Below are 8,917 nucleotides of genomic sequence, written 5' to 3'. Positions count from 1 at the left end.
TCGACCACCACGGGCGAGATGCTCAGAGGAACTAGGGTTAAACCCAGCTTTTGCCGCTTAGGACGGCTTAATGTGTAATCTGAGTTTTGTAATAAGCTTTTAAACTAACGTTTTTGGGATCCCATGTAAAGAACATGTTTACAACTTAATGGAAATATTTATGAGTTGATCAAAAATTTTAATACCTAAACCCTTAGTGGCTTAATCACATATTTAGTCCAAATGACTTGTTTAGCAAGTCCAGCACTGGTTTTAAACACACTCGATAATGGACCCTAATTAGCAGGGCGTTACATTGGCACTGGTCGCCTGGTAGACCTCTGCCCTACTTTCGACAGGGGTCGTATAGTTGATGAATCTCGGCTCATATCTATTGCCTTTGGGGCGTTTGTTTTCATATGTTGATGGCTCATTGCCCGCCCTTTTTCCACCATTTTTGCCATTTTCATTCCAATTGCCTTTGCCGTTGCCATTGGGTTTATCTGACCTGCTGGCGGCTTTGGCGGGATCTTCCTTTGGTCCCTTGTCTTTCGTAGGAGACTTCCCCTCGTTGTCAATCGCATCTTCGAGCTTGATGTATCGATCAGCTCGATCCAAAAATTGGTGGGTACTCCTTACCCCATTCTTTCTCAGGCTGTTCCAGAGGGGTGAGTGGCGTCTAACCCCCGCAGTTAGGACCATCATATTTCCCTCGTTGCCCATTGTTTTGGCTCCATCCTTTGCTCGCATAAAGCGCTGAACGTACTCCTTTAACGACTCTCCCTCCTTTTGGAGTATCTGGACCAGCTGGTTGGCCTCAGTGGGGTGTACGCGACCCGTGTAGAATTTTTCAAAAAATTCTTTTACAAACATTTCCCATGATACTATACTAGCAGGAGGGAACTTAAAGAACCACTCTTGAGCAGTGTCAGACAGAGTGGCGGGAAATATCCTGCAGCGAGCATCGTCCGACACCTTCTGAATATCCATTTGTGTCTTAAACTTGTTCACATGAGATACTGGATCCCCGTACCCATCAAAGTTCTGCAGTACTGGCATTTGAACTTGCTGGGGTTTTCTGCCAAAACAATCCTCTGCACAAACGGAGTGCCTCTCCTCTGTTCGTACTCTATGTGGGATGTTCAGGTCCCGACCAGCTGCTGTACCACTTGGTTTAGAGCATCAATTTGAGCCTCGACTGCGTCTGGGATCGCTGGGACGACTGGGGCCCAAGGAGCATACTCATCGTGCCTCTCACGTCTGTTGTTGAGTATGTCCCTCAAGTCATCATCCCTACGCCTTTGTTCGCTAGCGCCCAGCCGATCAAAGACGTTATGCTGCCGGGGTTACCCCCCAGCGTTATGGCTCGCAGGCCTATTTTCTCTTGGTGGGGGGTTTCTTTCTCCACCTCTTTCCTCATGCCTTCGACCATCATTCCCCCTGCCGGAATCGGCTTCATTGTAGTCATGGTCATCCCTAAACTGCGGCCGATTATGGAGCGATCGGCTGGTCACGTTGTTTCCTCCTCTTGCTGGTATCTCCCGAGCATCAAAGGGAGGCCAGCGCTGGTCGGTGGGTCCCCATGCATTATTATGCTGTGGGGGGCCCCTGACCGCAGAGCATGACTCGTTATGCCTTCTGTTGGCAGAAGGACATTTCCCCCTGCTTTGTGGATTTGGCTCATCGTCCCCTAGGCGTCTAGGGCTGCGGGGCGGCTGCCCGGCCCTATTCTGCCTCTGGCGCTGGGGATTGCCACGACCAGCTTGAGAGGGTGGTTGTTGCTCAAAATCCTGAATTGGGACATCATCCTGAGCAACAGGTGGCTGCTCCGGCCTTTGAGGGCTTGCTGGCTGGAGCGGAGGACTCGGATTAGGGGCCCGTTGCGGTGGTGCATTCGGTGGCTGATCTGGTTGAGAGGCCGGCGCAACATGTCCTTTGGCCAACTGAATGGCTGCTTCAAGAGCGGACGTGGCATCTCTCTGCCGACAGTCCATGTCTGCCTGCCGCTCATTCAGCTCCTAGCGCTGATGCTCAATCTCCCTTTGTTGCAGCGCCAAGGTCTTTGCTATATTCTCCTCATTGGCCCTCAGATTGGCCAACTCATCCTGCAACACCCCCAATGTTGCACTCAGCGTCTCGGAATCCATTTCCTCCTCTTCAAAATCCAAGTGTGGTTCATTTTCAGCCACATTTGGAGGAGGAGGTTGAGATGACGCAGCGCCAACAGCCTGTCCAGCTCTCTTGGATGTCTTCACCATTTGATCTTCCTAAAGATTTTTTGATTAATCTCTCAATGAAAGCACCAAAATGTTGACCCTTGATTGGCCAACGACACGGACTCAAAATAATGACAAAGAATGAAAAGGAAATTAAGAAGAGAATCAAATAGGAAGAAAGTGACACAAGCGATTTATAGTGGTTCGGCCCCAACTGTATGGTAATAACCTACGTCCACTTTGTGTTCTTATTAGTGTTAAATCCCAATGCCATGATCAAAGAACTAGGGTTCTTGAGTTTCACAAGCCTTAGGAGAATTACAACTTTTTGTGGATAATCACACTATGCTCTCTCTATGAGTATTCAAGTTCAGGGTTCAAAAGTCCCTTCCTTGAGCCCTCTCATTCATATTTATAGGCTCAATGGGGTTACATGGGCCAATGGGCCTTAATTATCCTTAATATCAGCGTATCAAGGCCATAAAGAGAAAATATAATAAATGTAGTCATTACAAGATCGCGTATCTTAAAGGAAATAAATTGAAGCATGCAACCAAACTGGTCGCATCTAAACGCGAGATCTGATGAAGCCATAAACATCTGGTCGATAAGCGAACAGCATCCCTTCACTTTAACGCTACCATGTGCAAACCATGTGTAATAAATTCTTGCCACGTCATCAGGAGCCATTTTTTGGTAAACAAATATAATGTTTTAGATTAAATAAATGTGACAAAGAGTGTCACATATTGTAACATATAATAGAGAGTTACAATATTTAGATATATGAGAAATATCCAAATATGTAACATATTTGGTGTTACAAATTCAGCTACAAATTTGTAACTTCCAAATATTACCCTTTATTGTGTAAATTTCGTGTTACAAAATATTGAGATGAATTTCATAAAGCCATATGTGAAATGTCTGTTAGAGATATGATGTTAACCCCAATAATGTGTTTTGGGGGTTACAAAATCATTTGGGAGGGTTTGGAACCGTTTGGAAAAACAACACAAATTTTTATGCTGAAAATGGTCAATGGCCGCGGCCACTGAATGTTGGTGACCGCGACCTATGGGATAGAGAGCAGTGGTCGCGACCACTAATGTCCCTGGCCACGGCCACAGGCCAAAAACTGACCATTTTTTTTCTTCAGTTTTTTCAATCTTTGTTGAACGGCTCAAAAAACCTAAATAACTCACAAATCTCATTTTTAATTCCATAATAATCCAATTAATCATTGGTAACAGCCATAGGGGTTGGTGGAATTTGAAATTCAAAGGGTGTCTCTAAACTCTATAAATAGGAGCCTATTGCTCACTTGAAAGACACAACTTTTATGTCCACTAGAGCACTTGGCTAGAAACACCTTGAGGCTTGATTATTCTAGAAAGCATTTCCTATAATCTATGAGAGATCCCTTAGTGCTTGAGTTAGGGGGAAATAAGCTTTTAGACAAAGGTTTCAAACCTTGTTCAAGTTAGTGATCCCCAACACTCTTCACGTTGGTTGTGTGAGTGAGAGTTTCTTATTATTTTGTTTCTTTTCTTATTTTCTTCTATTGTTTTTCTTCTTATCATTCTTGTTATATTTACTTGTATGTTTGCTTAAGAGTTGTAATCTCATCTACATCTTTCTTTTTACTACCTCAAGTTTATTTGTATCTTTTTGTCAAAAATTGTATTTTCTACTTTAATCATCTTCTTCTTCTTTCTCTATATTTATTTGTATTTTCAGTTATAGAGTTGTAAGACTCTTTTTAATCAAACATTATTTATTTGAAATATATTGCATAGAGTTGTATTTTCTTACCATTTCCATTGAGGCAAATACATATTTTCCTTATATTAGCCATAAGCCAAACTATAAATTCTCTGATACAACCAAGAAAAGATGTTTATTCTATATGTTCTAGTCCTTGCCATAATGCCCAATCATGTCCTTCCTACCAAGAAGCTTTTTCTGAGGAGGCCAATGCTCTTCATGCTTATGGGAAACCAAATGATAGCCCATTTTAATCCACCTACAATCCAAATTGGAGAAACCATCCAAACTTTTCATGGAGACAAAATCAACCTCAAATGAATCAAGGGCACCAATACAACACGCAAAACCAAACTCATGCCCCACAAAATCAACCATATCCTCAACAAAGGAAACCTTCCTTAGAAGATACTTTACAACAAATTATGCAATCCACTCAACAAATCCTACAAAATCAGTCTCAATCAATTACCAAACTCGAGACACAAGTAGGACAACTCGCCACTGCTTTAGCTGATAGAGAAAAAGGAACATTCCCTAGTCAACCTATCCCTAATTCAAAAGGTCAATATGAGATAGAAAAGTCTAGTCATAATGGAGAAGTCAAATCAATTTCAACTCGTAGGTCCGGAAAGAACATTGTTAAACTCGATTCCATACCCGAGGTTGAAAAAGAAAAACAAAAGAGTGAGCCTTCTAGTTCTAATGCCAATGACTCTTCAAACAAGGAAACTCCAATCCATCCTTTCATTCCAAAATCCTCATTCCCACAAAGATTACTTCCAATTAAAGAAGGCGGCCAATATAATGACATCTTAGAAGTTTTCAAACAAGTTAGTATCAATATCCCTTTCTTAGATGCCATTAAATAAATTCCTGCCTACTATAAATTTTTAAAGGATCTTTGTACAGTTAAAAGAAACGCTAATGTTCCTAAAAAGGCGTTTTAATTGAACAAGCTAGTTCCATTATTCAATATAAGAGTCTTGTTAAATATAAAGATCCTGGGTGTCCCACAATTTCATGCATTATTGGTGATCATTTTATTAACAAGGCTTTACTTGATTTGGGTGCTAGTGTGAATTTATTGCTTTATTCTGTTTATAAGCAACTTGGTCTTGGTGAACTAAAACCTACTTCTATAACTCTTCAATTAGTCGATCTTTCTGTGAAAATTCCTAGAGGCATTATAGAGGATGTTTTGATAAAAGTTGATAAATTTTACTTTTCTGTTGACTTCATTGTTCTTGATACTCAACCTGTGGAAAATATGCATGCTCAAATTCCTATCATTTTAGGTAGACCATTCTTAGCTACATCTAATGCAATCATAAATTGTCGTAATGGTGTTTTGAAATTATCTTTTGGAAATATGACTGTTGAATAGAATTTTTTTAATGTTGCTAAATCTGTTGAGTGTGAGGAAGTGCATGAAGTTAACATGATAGATAGTATTTATGAAGATGATGGAAATGACTTAGTTGACTTCTGTGAAAAATACTTTGGTATGAACTTGCATGTTGATGATTCTAATGATGATGTGAATTCTTTGCTAGAGTCTATACCCTTAAATGAAACCAAAGTTGAACCTCTTTCACCCTTAGATCATGTTCAATCAATTTCTGAGTCTCCAAAGTTAGACCTTAAACCTTTGCCAGAAAATTTAAAATATGATTTTCTAGGAGAGTATGAAACATTACCGTTATCATAGCATCCGCTTTAGATAAAGAACAAGAAGATAAATTGTTAGATGTCCTTAGAAAACATAAAGAAGCCATAGGTTGGACCATTGGAGACATTAAAGGAATTAGCCCATCCATATGTATGCATATAATCCATCTAGAAGAAAATGCTAAAACCTCTCGGGAATGTCAAAGAAGGCTAAATCTAAATATGAAAGAAGTAGTTAGAGAAGAGGTCATAAAATTATTAGACGTAGGTATCATTTACCCTATTTCTGATAGTCAATGGGTTAGTCCAGTTCAAGTTGTGCCTAAGAAGTCTGGGATCACTGTTGTGGAAAATGAGAAAAATGAATTAATCCCTACTAGAGTACAAACGGGGCGGAGAGTGTGCATAGACTAGAGAAAGTTGAATAATGTTACTAGAAAAGACCATTTTCCATTACCCTTTATTGATCAAATGCTTGAACGTTTAGCTGGCCATGCATGTTATTGCTTTCTTGATGGGTATTCGGGATATAACCAAATCCCCGTTGCCACAGAAGATCAATAAAAGACTACTTTTACATGCCCTTTCGGAACTTTTGCCTATCGTCGCATGCCTTTTGGATTATGCAATGCACCTGCAACTTTTCAAAGGTGTATGATTTCAATTTTCTTTGACATGGTTGAAAGATTTCTTTAAGTGTTTATGGATGATTTTTCTGTGTTTGGTTCTTCATTTTATGAATGTTTGCACCATCTTTCACTTGTTTTAATTCGTTGCAAAGAGAAAAACCTTGTGCTTAACTGGGAAAAATGTCATTTTATGGTTAAACAATGAATTGTTTTAGGTCATATAATCTCATCTAAGGGAATAGAAGTTGATAAAGCTGAAGTTGATCTTATTTGAAAACTTCCCCCACCTAAAATTGTGAAAGAAATTAGATCATTCCTAGGCCATGCTGGTTTCTATAGAAGATTTATAAATGACTTTAGCAAAATTTCTCGGCCTTTATGCCATTTACTTGGAAAAGAAAATGCTTTTGTCTTTGATAATAATTGTCATGTTGCCTTTGAAAAATTTATTGACTACTGCACCCATTATTCGACCTCCTGATTGAAAAATACCTTTCGAAATAATGTGTGATGCTTCTGATTATGCTATAGGTGCTATCTTAGGACAAAGACTTGAAAAAACACCTCATGTAATTTACTATGCTAGCAAAACTTTAAATGATGCTCAATTAAATTATTCCACAACCGAGAAAGAATTGCTTGTTGTTGTTTTGCATTAGAAAATTTTAGGTCTTATCTGTTAGGATCTAAAATTATTGTCTATTTTGATCATGCTGCATTAAAATATCTCTTATCGAAAAAAGATGCTAAGTCTCGATTGATTCATTGGATCCTACTTTTACAAGAATTCGACTTAGAAATACGTCATAAAAAGGGATCTGAAAATGTTGTTGCTGATCATTTATCTAGACTAGTTTTTGAAACTATACATGACTCCACTCCTATCACTGAAACTTTTCTTGATGAACAATTGATGCATGTTTCTTCCTTGCCTTAGAATGTTGATATTGTTAATTATTTGGTCACTAAAGAAATCCCATCTCATTGGTCTAAGCATGATAAATCTAAATTTTATTATGAGGTGAAAAACTTTATTTGGGATGATCCTTACTTGTTTAAATATTGCCCTGATCAAATAATTAGAAGATGCATTCCAAATTGTGACCAATCTAAAATCATATCTTTTTGTCACGATCATGCATGTGGAGGACATTTTAGTGGTAAGAAAACAGCTACTAAAGTTTTACAATGTGGTTTTTATTGGCCTACTATCTTTCATGATACATATGTTTATTGTAAAGCTTGTGAACGTTCCCAAAAGTTAGGAAGTTTAACTAAAAGAAACATGATGCCTTAAAATCCTATTCTTATTATTGACATATTTGATGTTTGGGGCATTGATTTTATGGGACCATTTCCTAACTCTTTTGGTAATCTTTATATTCTTGTTGGAGTTTATTATGTGTCTAAATGGGTGGAAGCTATTGCATGCCACACTAATGACCACAAAGTTGTACTTCGGTTTTTGAAAGAAAATATATTTTCCCGTTTTGGTTCACCACGTGCTATCATTAGAGATAACAATACACACTTTTGTAATAAACCATTTGAACATTTGATGAAACAATATGGCATTACACATAAAGTCTCAACACCATATCACCCACAAACTAGTGGTCAAGTCGAAGTGTCTAATAGGGAATTTAAGCACATTTTAGAAAAAACTGTGAATCCAACTAGGAAAGATTGGTCCTGAAGACTCACTTACTTGTTGGCATTATGGGCATATCGTACTGCGCACAAAATGCCCATTGGCATGTCACCCTACAGACTTGTGTATGGGAAGGTGTGTCACTTACCTATTGAGTTAGAACATAGAGCATTTTGGGCTATTAAGCAATTAAATTTTTCTTTAGACAAGGCAGGTGAGAAACGAAAGCTTCAACTAAATGAACTAGACGAAATTAGGAATGATGCATATAACTATTCCAAAAAGTATAAGGATCATATGAAATTTTACCATGATAAAAATATTTTGAGAAAAGATTTTTCTCCAGGTCAGAAAGTCCTTTTATACAACTCTCGTTTATATTTATTCTTGGGAAAGTTACGCTCTAGGTGGTCCGGTCCTTACATTGTTCGTATTTATTTTCCACATGGAGCTATTGAAATTAAAAATCCAAATGGTGATATACTTAAAGTTAATGGACAAAAATTAAAACCATTTTTAGAATTGAAAACCGATGAAGTGGATGAAATCCTCCTTGAGGATCCTATTTACCAAGTTATTTGTTTGCTTGCAATTACTCTTGGTAACTTGTGTTTATCTGTTTTGTTATTTTTGTGTGTTTGTTTTCATGTTTACTTTTGTGTCTTATACTTTTTGTTAAGTGCTTCTTGCTCTCTTGACGTTACACCACGATGAGGTACGACCATTCTAAACTCTAACCTCTTGTCAATTGTAATTTATATTTATATTTTGACATATTGAGGACAATGATAAATTAAGTTTGGGGGTAGTGAGTTTAATGGTTGTTTACCATTCATTATGTTGAAAATGAGGGTAGAATTGTGTTAAGTTTGTTTTGAAAAAAATATATATATAAATAAATAATGTTTTATTGTGTTTTAGTGTTTTGTTCCAATAAAAAAAAAACTGTGTTTTAAATTTTCTTTTGTTTGAGAACTAGCAAAACTTTAAGTTTGGGGGTGTGA

Source organism: Humulus lupulus, chromosome 7 (assembly GCF_963169125.1).
Source record: "Humulus lupulus chromosome 7, drHumLupu1.1, whole genome shotgun sequence".
NCBI lineage: Eukaryota > Viridiplantae > Streptophyta > Magnoliopsida > Rosales > Cannabaceae > Humulus > Humulus lupulus.
Note: the sequence above shows the minus strand (reverse complement) of the source record.